General features: G+C 39.0%; 1 long non-coding RNA gene across 1 annotated transcript; it reads left to right on the top strand.

Moving 5' to 3' along the window:
• Positions 1–2,280: 2,280 nt before the first annotated feature.
• LOC117824518 lies at positions 2,281–3,871 on the top strand. Its single transcript, XR_004633605.1, has 3 exons — positions 2,281–2,389; positions 3,196–3,367; positions 3,490–3,871. It is a non-coding gene; the product is annotated as an uncharacterized LOC117824518 (long non-coding RNA).
• The last annotated feature ends 15,553 nt before the right edge of the window (positions 3,872–19,424 follow it).

Consider the following 19,424-nt stretch of genomic DNA (forward strand, 5'->3'; position numbering starts at 1 on the left):
GAAACAACCTTTCCTGTCCAAGCTGGTGTAGCAAGTGTTTTATGTCACTTGCAGCAAATTCACCTTTACCCCATAACATTTTTATCTGCGATGCATCAACGGTACTTTGCTTCAGACGAGAAGTCAACCAGCTTTGGCGCTTAGCATTCCTCCATATGTCTGAGAGTGTCTGATATGGCCCTGCCGGCTGTTCCGCTGAAATACCTTTGGGAGTGCTGCAAAGTTCAGAGAGGAAAAGGAAGGTTGTGCGAGAGGGGTTGAGGGGCAGAATAGAGTGAGATGAAAGGAGAAGGATTGAATTGAGGGGAAGAGGGGGAAGTGAGAGAGAAATATAGAGAGGTCACAGACCCAGGGGGGAAGTGGAGGGACAGAGAGAGAAAGAGAGAAAAATGTAATGTGCCAATGCCGGAAAGACAGAGGCACTCTGGGCAATGGAGACATCAGGACTGACAGAACTGGCCAGAATCCAGGTAAGAAAAAAAAGACAGGCTGTAAGGGGAATTAACTGAACGGCCAGGGGCATGGCTTCAACAGCCACGTCTGGAGAACTGACAACTGTAGATGAGCCAAGAGACACTGAGGAAATATGTCAGGCAATCAGCTCGAGTTGACAAGCATAGCCTTGGTTGCTCAAATCTGTTGACTGGATAGGAGCTGACTGCTTGATGTGTTTCTCCAGGAATTCTCAGTGAGGTGGGGAGAGTGCAGTCGCTCTAGTATTTTTTTTGCTTCTGTTGAGCAATAAATCTATATTTCAGTCGTCAACGTTAAGACTACAGTCAAACAGACAAACTTACCAACCCTTAGTTTTCACAGCTTTTCTCATTACTCAGGTTTTCAAACATGGATACATATATCTACACTTGCCAACATGCTGCCTAATGGCCCCACGAAACAACACAAGCAGCATCACATGCTTTTTTATCTGAATCAATCCTATTCCAACCTCAAGACAACAAACGCTTGAAAACACATGCAAACAAACCAAAGTCTTTAATCTATAATTGATCTGATACAGGCGTAGATGTTTTAGCCCCTGGCTAATAACAACAACCATCCCTGACATCAGCCGATTCATTTGTCAAGACCAAAAGAATCTTTATGTATTCTCTTTGATGGACAAACATAGCTGTTCTGCTTAACAGCATTTGCCTTATGCAGATATAAAGCAGAGCACATTAGAAAGACATCAGAGCAATTAGCTTGGGTCAGCTTTTAAATCGCTCATGCATTTGTATAAAGACATATCCGTCCTCCAGGATCACTCATTTGATTTTGCTTCTTTTTCAGGAAAAACTGTAAAATGTTTACACAGAAGTCATATCTCATACCCTTGTTTGACTTCCAAAGGACAAACCCTTTGCATCTTGAATGTTGATGAGTGCTGATTAAACAGGCTCTATGCAAAAGCACCTGTGACAGCCTGAGAATATTTACTGGATGTTTATCTACTTCAGAGCAATCTTATTATCTCATTATCTCATTATCTTTGCATTCTGGTGAGCCTTGGTTTGCTGCATTGTGCTAAATGAGTCTTATTAACACCTGCCTCTGCCCTTGAGAACAGAGAGAAAGAAAGGACAGGTTGATGGGAGGGATAATCTCCAGCGCAGCTTCTCTTTAAGTGGTGATTTGTTCAAATTTGCCGGCTGTTTTTCAAAGAGAGTTAGGAGGCTTATTCATATGGAGAGATTCTATGATGAGGTCAGTACATGAAATCAGAGTGTGACAGATCCTCAAGGTTGAACACAACTAACTGTGGGGTTAATTAAGTCTCAAAGCACATCATGTTATTGTCGAGGTTGTCACAGAGATGGCTTAAGTTTGTCAAGGATTTCACTAAAGACCAAGAGTCAACAGCGAGCATATCTAGGAAGATGTACTTCAAAACAGGAGAGCTTTAAGCTTAATGTTACATTGCTCATGGTGACAAACCTTACACGTGGATGTTATGCAGGTCACATCATAGATGAATATATCTGCATGCTAATGTGTCATGAACAGTGTTGGGAAAGTTACTGAAAATGAGTTAATAGTTACAATTACAAGTTACTACTATCAAAACGTATCCAGACTCCACAGTGTATATGAAAAGCATGTCTTCATCAACATACATCACATCAGTCTGTTTAGTTCTTCCCCACTTAAAGATTGTGGAGCTGGTGGGGATTTAAAATCAAGCCTGGACTCTTGGATGGAGGGACTCATCCTTGGTCTGACGAGCTAACGAGCTGCACCTGGGTCACAGCTGTTTGCAGAGCTGGGCTCTCTGGTAGCTAGCTTAGTAGAAACGCAACGTTGGTTAGACGCTTTGTCGTCTTGGTGGTGGACAAAGTCTACAACTACTCCATATTCTTGACTTGTACCTCATGGAGGAAATATAATGCAGGTATATCCCAGAATGAAAGCTCATGATGATCATGAATGATTGCCATTGTTTGTGTGTTTACTGTATGCAACATCCTCTCTCCCAGGATAACCGGTGTGTTTACTCACTGCTAGTTGACACCAGAGTTACTAGAAGATGATATAATCTGAAACTACTTTTCTGGAGTGATAAAATGTCTCTAGTACTGTTATTGAAAAAAGTGGAACAGTCTTGTGATCAGTATTTCGTTCTAAATGTGAATTTTGAAGCAGTGCATTTATATAATGAGCATTCATATCACATACTGTATAAAGATTAAACACAGAATGCATTTATTCACTGTATCTTTTATTATTATTATTATTATTATTATTATTATTATTATTATTATTATTATTATTATTATTATTAATAATAATAATAATAATAATAATAATAATAATAATAATAATAATAATATCATTATGCACTCTTACAGGTGCATCAGTAGGATTTAGCCATATTATGCAGAACAGAAATTGAATATTATATTAAGATAAGATAGTCCTTTACTCGTCCCACAATGGGGAAATTCAAGTAGGATTAAAATAGTGTCTCCTGAATATATTCATATTTTTATTTTGTTAACTAAGAAAAAGCCTCTCATATCTTTATAAGAGCAGGTCCACAATGGCCACCATCTTGCATGCTTGTGTCCACGTTTCTACAGTAGCAAACAAGCTAGTAACAATGAGTGACAGCATATAATGCAGAAGATCATAGTGGTTGATGTGCACAAAATAATTTGTATTGATGAACATTTTTAATGGTAAAATCATGCATCACAGGAGCCTCTTGTCCTGGAAGGCCACCGTCGCTTCACTGACAGGAGGGGTGAGCAGTGGAGTGTTTCAATCTAGAATCTGACCATCAGACATCACTAAACATTCCCATTTCTACACACTGATCCTTTTAAAGAAAACGATAATAAAACATTGTTTTTTCATCCACCCCCCTCAGGTTAGTAAGGTTGCAAATTGATTCCTTTTATCAATGAAATCCCTCAAAGTTGCTTTCACACAGTAGACAGAAGCATATGTTTTGAACCAGGACTATTAATTGTCTGATTCTCTTCTTGCCAGGCACATTACAGCACCATGGAGCCACGGTTAACACAGTTACATCAGCAGCGGCCTGGCTAACAAACTAAGCATCTGTTCTCCCTCCCTATTCTCTGCCTCTAATGTCGTTAAGCCCGATCCAAGACACTATGTTACCATTGACTGCAGAGTAATGATGCATAGCTACTGATCCTTCCAACACTTTCTGTCTTTATGAGACCACTGGGTTGCTCCCACCTCTCAGATAAGCCCCTTTTTTTCAAACCAGTGGGTTTCAAACCACCTAACACCAAAAAGCTGGTGTAATTAAGTATTGATCACAGACAGCAGGTCAAGTATTCAATAACAGAGCTGCTTAATTGCAAGGCATTTGTCTCAGAGAAAAACTAATGAACATCTGTCATTTTCCAATAATTCCAATAAAATGGAAGAATGTTAAGTTTGTAGATCTTTGTGTTTTTTCAATGAATGATAAGCTGAAAGGTAGATTCATTCAGCTGATCGAAGGCAAATACGTATTTCTCATGATGAATCTTTCTCATTTTGAAAGCTCAATTTCACTCCCTATAAACTGTATAAACATCTTTGACCCTTTTGATGAGTGATGATGTGTATGATTTACACACTTGTAACTGTGCGTGCGCACGTGTGTGTGTGTTATGAAACACTCTTGCCATTCCCCTGTTTTATAAAGACAGATGTTGTAGCAACATTTTCATAGTTGAGGGTGTTTTATTGCTGATTGGATCACATTGTAACTGTGGCTTGGTACACACACTTAGATACAGCTGTCAGGCTATCCTCACAATAAACAAAATATGATCTTGTATAAATGTTTTCATGGAATCAAGCTTTATTGACTGCTTGGAAGAAAAAATTGTAGGACAGATTGAAGCATAAACAAAGTTTCTGTTGAGCGCTGTGAATGCTGAACTGGAGACATTTCAATAACTACAAAAAGACATGGGTAAATATCTCATCACAACAGGATAGTGCTACTCTACTTTGAGATTAGGTGCAAAACTTTGACAGGAAATCCTGAGCCTGCAAAACAGAGGAACAAAGAAAACTGGATTCATATAATTACTGACAGAATATGAAAACAGTGGTGTGCTAAATATTGATCAAGTATTTGTATATAAAATTTTCTTTGTGTAGCCAAACTGTGACTGTATACTGATGTGGATGGCGCACCTCCAACTTCTCCCATTGTGTGAACAAAGTGAAGCCAAAATACTGCCATGTTATAGGACTGATATATTACACTGATGTTAGATTTTAAAGTCAAGACATGCACAGAAGCCGTCTGAGTGGAGCTGCAGGATTCACATCACATCCGATCCTCTGATCAAAGCTCACATTAAACCTCCTGATATAACATCAGAGATCACTCGAGTGAGCAGTAGTCCACATGTGAAGCTGCTTAACTCTTGTGTTGTGGGTTTATTCCACTTCTTCTCCACACTGCCAGTCAGGTAGAGAATGCTGCAGGAGCCTCATTTGTCAACAGAGCTGTCAATCATGACATCACACCCCCTCTTTTCACAAAATAACTAATCAAACAACTAATTAAAACTTAACTTCTCCAAAAAATGAACACTTGAACATAAATCAGCATGATAATTCATTTAGTGACAGAAACCGTTTTGTGAAAAAGTATTTAACATGGTTTTAATTTCTAGTTTGACCCATATTCCATCTGTTATAGAGGAGTAACCCAGCCAGTCACCGGGGGGAGCTCTACGAGTTTTGGTTTCTCACAATGAGCTGTTGTGTCATCTATGTCTTCATACAGAGTGTGAACTTAACACACCTTTGAACTGCTTATTCCACAACTTTAAAAAAATGTCAGCACAGATATTTTTTCTCAAAGTTGATTTATTTAACCAACTGAATCAAACTCCTGAGACTTACTATTAAAAAAAATAATAATGAAAATGTTCATACAAGATTGAAAACATTAATTATTTGATAACAATTGTTCTGGTGATATCATAATTTAAAGTTTTCATAATTGAAAGCAACATGAGTTGAAAGATAATTATTTTTTTATTAAATTTATTTCTGGTCTTAATTCAAGCCTTTATTTGAGAGACAGTGGATGGAGCAGAAAACCGGGAGTTGGAATGACATGCAGTAAAGGGCCACAGGTTGGAATCAAACCCAGGCCACCCGCTGCGAGGATTATAGCCTCTGTATATGGGGCGTGCTATTCAACCACTAACTAAACTGGCGCCCTGGATGTTTATTCTTGACCCTGGTGTTTGACAAAAAAAGGCCCATGTCCAGGTCAGAGTGTTAACCGCCTGTCTCTGGTTTTTAGTAATAATTGGTTTTCTTATCTGTTGTGGTTGTGAGGCTTGTGTGTATTTTGTGGTAAGTCCTGTTAGTTGTTCAGATATAATTGTTTTTTGGGGATTCTGGCCCTCACCAAGAGAACAAAACAAACAATACAAGAGATTTTGCTAACTTGCAAAGTCACAGTTAGGGTATTTTTTATATATTAGCAGCATGAAGTCAATATTGCGTATAGAGGTACAGTTTGAAAAATAAAAGTTACATTCACTTTTCCACACATTGATTTCCAATTGTTACATTGCAAGCCAGAAACTGAAAACCTTAAAAAAATCAACAACATATTGTGGAAAAACTTCAATAGTTCACTTTAAAACACCAAGAAATGACCTCATACTCTCCTTCTTTCAGTGTTACACATGCCTTCAACTGTGTTGCAACACAGCAGAAGCAATGAGCCCATAAACCTGAATATATTTATGCTCACTAACTAAGACTATTGCTTTTGGATTTGGGCAAAAAGCAGCAACAAAAATGAAAGTGACTCAGCAGGGAGGGCAATAACAGGCATGTTCCTGCACTACATCCTCTCCTCTCTGACATGTTTATGCTTACACCCGTGGAGGGGTGTCTGCCTCCTGTTTGCTGTGCACTTGCATCCCTGTAAAGAGTGTATGTGCATGTCTGTGTTTGTGTTGGTGTATGCAGATCGGGTATTAGGAGACAGACTGCTCCCCCGCTGTTCCCCACAGAGACTGTGATTAGCTCGTCTCTCCAGGACACAGACCTCAGCCAGCATCTGTGCTGCTGCACTGTGACCTTATTGATGAGCCGCCACAAGCTATAACATGCATGCCTTGTGTCGCAGCACGCCTCCTGTAGGAGAAACATAGTCTGGACAAGAAACCTGCATGGAATTCTGAGCCCTTACTGCGAACCAGACAGTGAAACAAACTCCTTTGTTGCACAGACAACATAGCAAGTATATTTAAAATGAATTGCAGCTTTGAATACATTTTGTTGGGACTTCTTTTCCTTTAAATTGTAAAACTTACTACTGAAAAGTTCTATCCAAGAAGTTCCTCTAAGGACTTGAATAAGACAAGACTTTAATGGCTCTATCTTTACTCTCAGTTGTCAAGTTATATGGACTCCTACAGGGACAGACTCTTCTCCTGAACTATTCTGCCTGACATTGCGGTGACTCCCACTGGAGCTGAGTAAGTGGTTCAGTACACATTTCTGTACATTGTCTGTAACATCTTTTAAAGTGTCTAAGTTTCCCGTGGTGATATGATTGAATCTGTTTTCTAAACTGCCTCAGTTCTAATAAAGAGCACTATTCCCTTTATACTATGTTCTATGTTTATCGTCTCCTGAGTCTGGAACTTATACAGCAGGAAATACTAAGGTTTATGGATGGCAAGTCAGTTTGCTCAAACTCCTGCTTTTTTTCTTGCTAAATATGGAAGTTGAACTCCAGGGAGACTCCAAGCCAAAAGAACGAACACAAGAGCACTTGTTAGAAATAAAACCACAATACTAACCCGAGCTCCGGAACATAAAAACTGCAGAAGAAACAAAATTGCTGATTTCTCCAACAGAGCTTTCAAGCAAAGAAGTACAATATAGGGGTTTTCAATTCATACAGCAGTTACTTTTTGTATAACAGAGCTTGGGAGCAACACAGGGCATACTGAATGAACACATCTTAACTTTTACATTTCCAACCAGGCGAGAAAAGAATGAGGCATGCAGGGAAATTAAAGTGGATGAAAAGCTACATACCATTACTTTCAATAATCTGATGTACGGCCTCCAACTGCAAGACATGCATTGCTCCAGGGCCTACACTTTGAGGGGCCTACGAAGTCATTTCATTGAACGTATCAGTTCAGGTTCAGGTTACGTATTGTGATGTGTGCTTATATGAGACAAAAAACTTTCCCAGTTATCTTAAGAATGCATGTATAGTAATTATTACAAATATAATATGTATATTTTCTTATTTCAAAGTTCCGTTTGTGTTTTAATTCATATGCATTATAAGTACTTTTGTTTTGAAGCGATGGTGCTTTTATTTTGAAATCACGTCCATTCAGCATTTCTCAGCATGCAGCCAACAAGCTCGGCGGGAAGAACAATACATGTGATGGTTATTTATACCACTCTTCTAACCCATACAGTACACTGTTAGTTTTAAATCTAGTTTCTTTTTTTTTTCTTGCTTATGTAAGGGGTACTAAAAACATTTTTTTAATCAGCCACCTACTTAATCTGTTTGATTTCTTCTCAAAAGTTACAGAGGAAAGGCTCACCAGGTATAGCTTATTTGTTCATCCAATGACCTTATGAATCCAGGTCATGTGATTACTTGTGTGAACCTATTTTTTTCCAGCACCATAATATGAAAGATAATCAGATGATCAGTTATCTGTATACATTTTAGCAAGCCAAAACAGAATACCAACTTTCAAAAGTGTGAGGGAGCTGTACAACAGGATGAGTGTTACGCTGCCCCAAAATCCTATTTGGGGCAGGATAGACTCAGCAGATTGGCAATACTATCAACATAGAACAGCAGAGGAAGAACTTTAGACTTAAACAGTCTTGTCACCAACTTTGCTGAGTGCAAGACCTCTAGGATATACTCCTATAAATGGTGAGTATGTTGAGTTCAGGTTTCTTTTGTTATGGAATGTGATGGAATACAAATTTATAGCAATATGACTGTCAACTCGCATATGCTGGGAAATGTGCAACTACTGTGTGTATGATAAAATATGGCCGCCGAGCCATTAATGATAAAAGTTTAACTCTACATGTAACTGTATCTGGGGCTCTAGTTAATAATGTGTGGGCATAATTCCTTCATTTAGACTGTGTGTTTTTAATGCTCATCAACATACAGAGGAGGCTTCCTTTAGCTCTGTGCTGTTTCGTATGTTTCTCAGTTTAAAGAAGTCAGACTGTGGTGGTTTGTGGCAGGTTGTCAGATTAGCCGAGATAAATGTGCCATGGCGGCTTTAGTCTGTTGTTTTGATCATTGGCTGACTTAGACGAGAGCTGTGCTGCAAGTCTCTACAGGGTGACATTAATTGTCTGTATAAATTGTTGTGTGTGTTTTTATGTGTGCATTCACACAAGAATGCACCTCTTTTTAGGGCAAGAAGGAGAGATTAAATAATATTTGCACCTGGGACCATCACAATTACTGTATGTTATGCTGTGGGGAAGTCTTCATTATTCCTATCTAATCATGTACAATTATTCAATATGCTAATGATGGTCTTAAAACCACACTTTTTTGAAATTGTTGTAGTTGATATTCTTTAACTTTTTTATAATTGATTGTTACATTTTCTCTATTGGATTTAAAGAGATTATTTTGTTGTGTGTCAGAATTGTTTTTCTTTGAGGTGGAAATGTTGATTACAGCTTTCTGCGACAGATGTTATTTCTTGAAAAGCCTGCAAACAATTATATCACCATTTTGTCTTGATCAGCCATCACTGCCTGTTTTTTTTTTTTTTTTCATAACTATTAGATATTGCCTCTTTTATTCAGGTGGATAATTCTAAGGAAACGGCCACACAATATGACATTGTTTAGCCTCACTCAGATCCTAGCTCAGATTGCTGCCATGTATATCTGACAGGCAGAACATGGGTCCATGATGAGAGGCTCATTGAAATAATAGTAATAAAATAAAGTAACCACATAGGCCTGCTGGGTCGTGGTATAAACTGTTAAACGAGTTAAAGTGCTTTTATCCGTTGGGGTCATTTTGTAGTTACTGTCCATTGGATTTTTCTTTGCAGCTGCCACTCCAATATGCTCTATTCTTGTTATCCGTCTGTGCTGCATTTCTTTCCCAACAGTGCAGCCCTCGTCTGTACACTTGTGAGTATCTTATCAGGGCAGCGCTGTCTTCACTCAGGCACCGATGTTGATATCAGGCTATTGCATCACCCCTTTCTATTCTCGAGACAGGTAGGAGAAAGAAATCTCTACAAAGGAGCAGGAATACATTATCTGGCTGTTGTTATTATAATTCCCTGGGTGCAGACAGAGGAGTCGGCTGCTAAAAATACATTGTACATTAGTAAAACACAATTACAAATGATATCATGTTGACTATAGTGCATGTATTTAAGTATAAAGTCAAGAAAACAAGTGCCACAGGGCTGAGAATAAATGTTACAGTTGGAAAAGTGAAATGCGCTCATTCATCATCATGTTTAAGTTATTTGTTTGTGAACTCTGCATTCGATTTGTTAATGCATTTATCAATAATAGTAAGAGACTGATACATTTTGCCCTTGCTCCATACAGCTGGGATCAAAACAGACACAAATAACTTTAACTCCTCTGCAGTCAAAGCCACGTATCCAAAATTAGCAGAAGACGTAGCATAGCAGAGCTAACAACCTCTGTGAGGCTCTACTGTGTATGGCACAGTAGTACTCTGAGGCAACAGGTGTAATTATTATCAACTTGGTTAGGGTCAGGTATATGATACACAAAATATTGAGTTTTTAGATATTTATCGGGAATACTGTTGAATGAGACACATGGGAAGACAATATTATATATATTTATATAGTTTGTTGCAGTAAAATCATGTTTTACGTTTCTCCCATAGAGCAGCAAGTTTGCTTCTTTCTCTTGTCACAGTCCGTCCCTCTTCACCCTGTCTCATCTCCCTGTTTGAGCGAACGGTAGCTAAAACACTCGCCCCTCACCCTGCTCACTCACAACAAGGGGACAAGGAAATGCTGCTGAAGAGGTGCTGGTGGTCGGTAAAAAGAAAATACTGGCTCAGTTATTTGGAGATAGTTCGGGAATAAGAAACAGAGAATGTTTCCAACTAACTTGAGTGCAACAAACCTCTTCCAACAATAATAACAACAACAACAATATTTACAACAGTGCCACTGAGTGCAATCTTACATGATTCTGGTTCTGCTCGAGGTTTCTGCCTGTTAAAGGAAGTTTGTCCTTCCCGCTGTAACTTTCTAAATGCTGCAAAGTGCTCTGCTCATGGTGGATTAAGATGAGGTCAGACTGAGTCCTGTCTGTGAGATGGAACTGGAGGTTATCCTGTCTTGATGTTGGGTCTCTGTTAATAATGTAACAAAGAGTATAGTCTAGACCTACTCTGTTTGTGAAGAAGCGCGGGATAACATTTGTTGTTTTTAAAATGTTAGCCTTCAGGATGCTGGTTTAGCTCATTTGGTAGATAAGGCACCCAATTTACAGATTGTGAGTAAACAATTTCATGGTTGTACATGGGTCAGGTGTTAAGGCATTCCAATCAAAAGCAGGACTATTTGCCCTCTGCTGCCTTTGAGACAGGGGTTACCCGGATTTATCCTCCAGGGTCCATGAATGTCATCACTAAATGCTGTGCCAATTCAGTCAGTTAGTATTGTGATATTTGACATGGGAAAATATTGACTTGATGATGGTGCTACAGGATAACTTAAGACACTGAGGTTTATCCACAGAGGATCTTGAATGTGGTATTCATCACCTGGGGACCATGAATGTGTGTACCAAATCCTCAGGTTGCCCGTACATATTTCTTAAGATATCTTCATAACATTAAAAAATGTAAAACTCACTGTAGCTCTATGGGAAAAGTCAAGGTGAGACAGAAATCAATTGGTAATATCCTCTGGAGACAATGCACATGTCATTAAATTACACTGCAACCCATCTCATAATCGCTGAGATATCTAGTAGTGATGTGCGGATCGATACTGAAATATTGATACTTCCGATACTAGATCTTTATGCTCTAAAATCGATTCTCAAATCAAAATATTGATACTTTTGATACTTCAGTCATTTGAGGCAATGTATATCATTAACAGGAACACAGTGGAAGTAGCTAAACCATTGAGATCTTGTCTAAATGATACACGGTTGGTGTGAACTACTAGTTCTAGTTCTTAATAATTAAACAATAATTTATTGTAGTGGTTTTATTGTTTGTTTTCTTTTCTTTTGTTTTAAAACACCATTTTCATGTATTTTGTATGATTGTGTCCTCTGTTTGGTTTTTCTGTTGTTGTATTAGCTCGGCTATATTGTAAATGAGGCCCATACCTTGATATACTTACAAGTTTAAAATACATAAATAAATCAGAAATATACTACTTTTTTTAGATTTACCAGACACATTAGGTGCATTCGCACAAAGTATTGGTATCGGATCGGTATCGCCGATACCAGCCTGAATGTTACGGAGTATCGGATCGGAAAGGAAATCAGTGGTATCGAACAACACTAATATCTAGTAAGGACAAAAATGATTTGCCGTCTGTGGATCGACACTGCCATCCCTTGAGCCCCTCTGCTAACATGGCTAAAAATATTGCTGTTTTTCAAATGCTATTTCTCCCTAACACTTCTTGTTTACAGACTGCAGCATATTCTCCAGAGTACACTTAGGAAATAGTGAAAGTGGGCAGCAGTATGACCCTTCTACAGTGAATACAAATGACTCCTGCCCTGCAGTCTCGACCAGCCAGGAAACAGAAAATAAACGGTTTGAGGATATATCAGAGGGTCAGAAGAAGCGATGACAAAGGGAGTGCGGCTGAAAACAAGGTGGGTGAAAGGAAATACTAACCATCTCTTTAACACAAATAATGAGCAAGGTACACTGACATCTTAGGGAAATATGAAGGAAAGCAACAGATTTACCATCCCATCCTCCCCTTTGTTTTTGGCTCAACGTCCCACAACTGCCTGCTTGAGGTGGTTCTGTGCACACATTCATCAAACTCCCAATAAAAATCATGTTAGTTGAGCATGTGGGTTTTATGCACTTACTCAGCTAGTTAAATTTTAGCCTATTGAACGATTTACAAAACAACTCGCTTGTTTATCAAATGATGCTTGCCAATAACTTTTCCTGCTGTAAACATATTTCCCAATTCATTAAAAGTGCAGACATTTCCCAGCTGAACGCCTTGTACTTCTGCTGGCAAATACAACGGATGTCAGGACAAAAATAAATATGCACCCCATTAAACGCACCTCTGACAATATTTGTCACATTCATCATCACCCTGTGCTTTTCCTTGCAGCTAGTATTTTCTGAGAGATACAGTAGGCGCAGACTCAAGTCCCACTGTGTATAAACAAAGCCAACATGTTGATGTTTGTTTTCCCCGCAGAGAACGCAGTCGACCACAGTGACACTAAACCCCGGTTGACTTTAAAAACAAATGACGGGGAGAGGAGCGCATACAGGCGAGCCAAGGTCCTTTCTGCCCCCGTGGCTGCTTGCTGATCGAGGATGATAAATGGCTGAACATGGCCCAGCCCTCATTTGGCTCTCACGGCATCAGGTGATAAAAGCAGAGCCCTTGTCAGCGGTGGAGTGTGCTCTGCTCTGCAAGGACAAGGCCTCACACCCACAGAGACACTGGAGGAGAGTGGACTTAATATTCAGTGCAGGCAGGCAGACAGTGTGTTTGGAACCAGCTAGCTGTGGAAATGCAAGAGATGTGTCAACTCAAAGCTCTGCAGCTGAGTGTAGAAGGGAGGGTTTTCTGTAGTCACACATAAAGGTGCTACTACAGGATCTATTTGAGGTATAACTCATCATGAAGCTGTCATAAGATATGAACCTAATGAAGTCATGTCAAAGTATAAATCATGGGTTCAAATCAACCTGAGATCATAGGAACTGCACATAGGAATGACATTTCCAAATGAACATATTATTCTGATCTTTTCATGAGTTAAATATGTTCATGCCGAGTTATTTACAGCTTTATAAGAGGAAGGTCTCTTGGCAAACGCAGCACACAGAAAAACGATTGAACGGTTTATTATCTGAGCCGACTTATCAGGCTTATCACTAATCAAACATCCCTGCATAATACATGTGGGGAGGTGAAAAGAGAGATATATTACAATTAAAGGAGCATGCAAACAAAGTAAAAGCCATACTGACATTCAATCAGTTTGCAATCATATAGTTGCATTTCTCAATTACAGGTTTTCAATGCCCTCATCATTGTAATCACACGCGACGTGTTTGGATTTGAACAGCCAGCTCACTCTGTTTTAAAAACAGGCCAACCCAGCTTTCTATCACAGCCTGCTGCCTTTTAGATAATTCATTTGGTGGAAATAACACACATAATAATAACAGCCACCAAAGTCTCAGAGGAAATCGGACCATCATCTGCCTCCCCATTCTGAGAGCACATGTTGTACCCTTTCCTCAATCTACTGATTTCCAAAACGAATGATGTTGCATTTGCATACACACATTTGACACCACATGAAACATGTTGGGTTTTTTTGTTGTTGTTTGTTTTTTATTCTCTCTCTGGCAATACAAAGTGAGTCAGAACAGGAGGTTGTTAACAAATAAATCATGATAATTTTAACAAACTGGAGGTTGTTCATAATGTGAGGAGACTCAGGTGAGTGTATGGGTGCTGGGAGGTATCAATGATCTCAGCTAATGTTGCTTTCACACCTGTAACTCAACTCAACTTATTTTTATTTATATAGCACCTTTCATACATTGAAGCATGCAGCCCAAAGTGCTTCACAAAACAAAAAAAAAACAGATGCAGAAAACAACAGTAATAGGTAAAGTGGAAAGGAAATGGATATAAATTGTACAAATGTGTAAATGAAAACCAGGGCGTTCAATCAATAAAGTAAAATCAGAGAAGTAACAGAAAAATAAATGTAAAAATAAAAAGGCTTGTTTTCCTTGTCCTGATTGAGATGGTTTTGTTTGGTCCAAACAAAACAAAATCACTAAATTCTGCCGAACCGCACTTTGATGTGCTTAGTTGCACTACTTTACATATCTGATGCTCTTGTGATGTATTGTGTTTTCATTATCGTGCTATACTGCGGATGAAAATTTGCCTTATGGCATATTAACATGGATGCTATGCTGGAATGATCATTAACAGTGAACTGTCCCTTTAAATACATGAATAAAAAAATAAAAAATTGGTTCATTGTTGCATTTTCCCCTTAGGTAATGTTGTGTTCACACTGCATTATTATAAAGCGGGTCACTGAACACACCACTGCATGGCTGCCCTTATGTCATTAGTCACAGTCTCCTTCTCATGTGTAGGTAAACAAATACCCTGTGTACCACTGTACTGGCCACACTGAACACTAACTAACATTGCCATTGAACCTACCAACAAAATGAGTCTGAGGTTGACTTGGAGCAGCGAGGAGATCAAGTGCCTTACTTTTTATAAGCGTGCTGCTTGCATCAAATTTACAATGAGAACATATTTTTATAAGACAATCACATTTTTACTGAGTTTAAATGATTTGCAAACCATTAAATCTGTTTTATCAATATTTTACACAGATTCCAAATCATGTCTATGTAGTATAGGAAGAATGAATGAATAAAAAAGTAAAGTGACAATAAATTGTAGGTCAGTGCTTTTCCTCTCATGATAGCTCTGAATGCTTGTGTCATGCAGCACTTTGATAATTGTCTCCTTTGTTGAGTCCTCATTTGGCTTAATAATGCATGTGCGTATTCCACTGATTTGAAAACTCACTTGAATCTATGGTGAGGAGTTAATGATGTTAAGCTGCATCACTGCACTAACCATCCTCAAAACTGACAGGCTAATACAAATGTTATATTCTTGTCTTGCAGTTTAACGAACACATCTCAGCTGTCCTTCATACTTTAGTCAAATATGAGTGGCACTTCATAACTAGAATCCCATAAAGGTGCTTTTTCTGCAACTGGCGTGGTTCATATTATATTGGCTTATTATATTAGCTGTATAGAGAGGGAAAAGGAACCGTTTAACATATGACATGTATGATATGATTATTCTTATTATCCTCTTAAGCCATAGGTTTTCCAGCAATTCTCCACACCAATATTAATGTCAATAAGTCAGTGCTCTAATTTACCTCCTGTCAGTCCGATGCTGCATGACAAATATTAGCCATCTGTTACACAGTGTGTGGGGGTACAAATCTATCCTATCAGTACACTAAGGAGCTGATTATGATTACAATGTTTAATAGTCATTCTGCTGAAGCTTTCATGAGCTGGAATTTCCATAACTCATTATCTTGCAGGTTTAATAACTGTAATCATATTAATCAATGGAGCACAGATGCATAAATCAAAGGTGTTCTATTCAAAGGATGGTAGAATTTCCTTTAACAGTTGTTTGCTATTTTCTGATGGATAAATTCCAATCCAGCCTCTGTTTGTCTCTGCCAGCTCTGATATGAGGGGGCAGGAAGGAAACTGAGTCAGGGCAAAGAAAAAAGAAGGGAAGAAACTGAGAGGAAAGCTCAAAGCAAAAGTGTGTCAGGGACAAATCTCACTGCTATATTCAAAGTCAGGTTAGAATGGCTTCTTACAGAAAAGTGTTCAGAGCAGTATTTTACTTGTATGTGACCGAGTCACTCACATTTTGAATAAAATGTTTTAAATACATGCTTTGGATGGGGTTTGATGTTTCTTACTCTGAAGTTCCATACAATAAAACTGATTTGCATTTAATTTTTTCTAAATCAACCATCAGACATGAAAATGAATATCTGCACATCTTAGCTAAGCTGCTGAAGCATGATTGAAAATGACAACACCACATTTGACTGTAAGAAAACTCACAGATGGCTCAGTTGGCAAGTCAAAAGTAAACGTGTCAAATGGAATTCCAATCTCACAGAGTTTGGGTTTTAGCTACGATCCTGAGGTGTCGACTGCAAGTTACACATTCAGGGCAGCTACTAGTCTGATGTCAGACTACATCACGAAGGTTTGCAGACCACAATCAATCAATCAATCAATCAATCAATCAATCAATCAATCAATCAATCAATCAATCAATCAATCAATCAATCAATCAATCAATCAATCAATCAATCAATCAATCAATCAATCAATCAATCAATCAATCAATCAATCAGTCAATGAACCAATCAGTCAATCAACCAATCAATTAAATCAATCAATCAATCAATCAACATCACAACAAACGTTATCTAAATAGCTTTACAAACATAGCAAGGCGAGACCGCACTCTGTGATATTATTAACAAAAACCCAGCACCAAGACAGGATAAGACTCAGTCGTTATCTCATCTTAATCCACCATGGCAGAGCACACTCGCTGTATTTAGCTAGTTACAGCAGCAAGAAAACTTCCCTTTTAAACAGGCAGAAACCTCGAGCAGAACCAGACTCAGGTTGGACAATGGAGTGTGGAATCACCATAGACTTGTTGATTAAACTAAATCGAAGTGAAAGAAAAAAACTGGATCTCCTGAAAAGTGCAAAGGCTGTTGCATTATCCAGGAATCACTGGATGTCGGTGTATAAATCAAAATTATCTCAGAAAACTGCAAACCATAGTAACACTCACTGACATTTGTACAGGCACTGTGCAAATTGTGTTTTCAGTGCTGAAGATAGTTTGTATTAATGTTTGAAATGTAATGTCTTAAATTCACAATTAGAATTTAGAATTAATTCATCTTAATTTGAATGCAATTTTATATATACTGGGAATGGAAAAGGCACTCATTAGATGTGGCACATTTGTAATGCAACCAAAGTATAGCATTTCATTATTTGGAATAAATGGTTAATCTAACAATCACAGATACTTTCACCCCAAACCAACCAAGTTAAATTAACTTTGATGTATTTCATCTCGGTTTCATTCCACCCTGTGCTTACAAATTAACTCCAGCCCAGGAGGAACGAGCTGCCGGTTTTTATATCACTTCATCGGAGAGGTAATAATGATATTTTCATATCTTCATCTGATGCGGACTGAGCTTTAATTACAGAGCCTTGTGGCCCCAGAGTGTAACTGCATAGTAATATATAGGTATTAACCTCAGCCATGCTGCCTGTCAGGCCACATTGAGTGAGAGATAGGATGATGAGATAGGAAGAGAGGAGGTATGATGATGAGAATTGGCAAGAGCCTGATTGTAATGTAAGAGGCTGATATTCATCCTGATCGGACATTAATCTTTTTCAGGTTTTTTTCAGGGAATCTTTGCCTCTTATTAAAAGGAGAGCTGAAGATTGGAGAGTGAGATTTGGGGCTGTAAATATACAAAATGAGTGATAGAATGATGAAGTGGACAAATGTCATGAAAACCAAACCTCAGTTAATTTTAAGTGCTTTAACCAACAATCCATCCATCCATCCATCTTCTTCCACTTATCCTGGGTCCGGGTCACGGGGGCAGCAGCCTCAGCAGGAAAGCCCAGACACTCCTCTCCCCGGCCACTTCCACCAGCTCTTCTGGGAGGATACCGAGGCGCTCCTAGGCCAGCTGAGAGACATAGTCTCGCCAGCGTGTCCTGGGCCTTCCCCGTGGCCTCCTCCCAGTCGGACATGCCCGAAACACCTACCCAGGGAGACGTCCGGGAGGCATCCCGACCAGATGCCCGAACCACCTCATCTGGCTCCCGAGGAGCAGCGGCTCTACTTTGAGCCTCTCTCAGATGTCTGAGCTCCTAACCCTATCGCTAAGGCCTGAGCCCAGCCACAACTGCGGAGAACAAGCCCATTTCGGGGCCGCTTGTTAATTCGCGATCTTGTTCTTTCGGTCACTACCCACAGCTCGTGACCATGGGTGAGGGTCGGAAACGTAGATTGACCGATAAATTGAGAGCTTGGGCCTCGGGCTCAGCCTCGCTCTGCAACCACAACAGACCGGTACAGCGCCCGCATCACTGCGAGCAGCAGAACCCCGATCCGTCTGTCATCACTCGTTTAAATCACAAGTAATACTTTTTTCTTCTTATTGTAACTTTGAGCCTCTTAATGTGTCTAATGCAGGGGATTACTTTCAAGCTAAAGGGTTTGGTGTATATTTTTCCTACTCCTCTCATTGCTTGTGAAAATACTGCCATGTAGCTTAATTAAAAACAGTCCTGTAGGGTGAGTTTAGCACCACTGCAGCCTACAGACATGGAATGGCCTTATTGATCTGCAAGACGCAGAAACTGGGATTTCTTCAGCACAACACAGCGGTAGCTTAATGAGCTGCAAATTAATTAGCGAGAAGCTAATTTAACTTCAAATGTTGGTCAATGATTTATGACTGCTGTGTTAAATAGTAGTGGGGGACGGGTTGTTTTGCTAAATGACGGCTCATTAATAAAGGAGAGTGGTGGACAAATGAAATGAAATTAACACAGTAATACACTCATTATAAGACATTATTTTAACGGCTTTTTAAAATTATTTCACAAGTGGTATTACAACAGTTGATTCTTGCTTTGAGGCAGAGTGAATGCATTTTGATTCATGTAGCACTTATTGGGAGGAGGGTGTGATGTTTTTTGCTTTTATATGAAACAACAGTGTTCTCCTGAATGTTCACCTAAAACACTTTTCTAATAATTTTATTCCATTCCCATTCCACTTTTCTGATGTGATACATCATAATTTGCATAAACTACTTGGATGGAAAAGCATTATGTCTATAGCAATGAGCACCTGCCTCTGAGGATGCCAGGACATAAATAATGCATTGTGTTTGTGGTGCTGTTTCTCCATAGGGTATCAGTGAGCAAGATCCTACAGTGACAACACATCGCAGCTTCATGAACAAACATGACGACCACACTGATTCATTCTGCTCCT

The sequence above is a fragment of the Notolabrus celidotus genome, chromosome 13 (assembly GCF_009762535.1).
Source record: "Notolabrus celidotus isolate fNotCel1 chromosome 13, fNotCel1.pri, whole genome shotgun sequence".
In the NCBI taxonomy this organism is placed as follows: domain Eukaryota; kingdom Metazoa; phylum Chordata; class Actinopteri; order Labriformes; family Labridae; genus Notolabrus; species Notolabrus celidotus.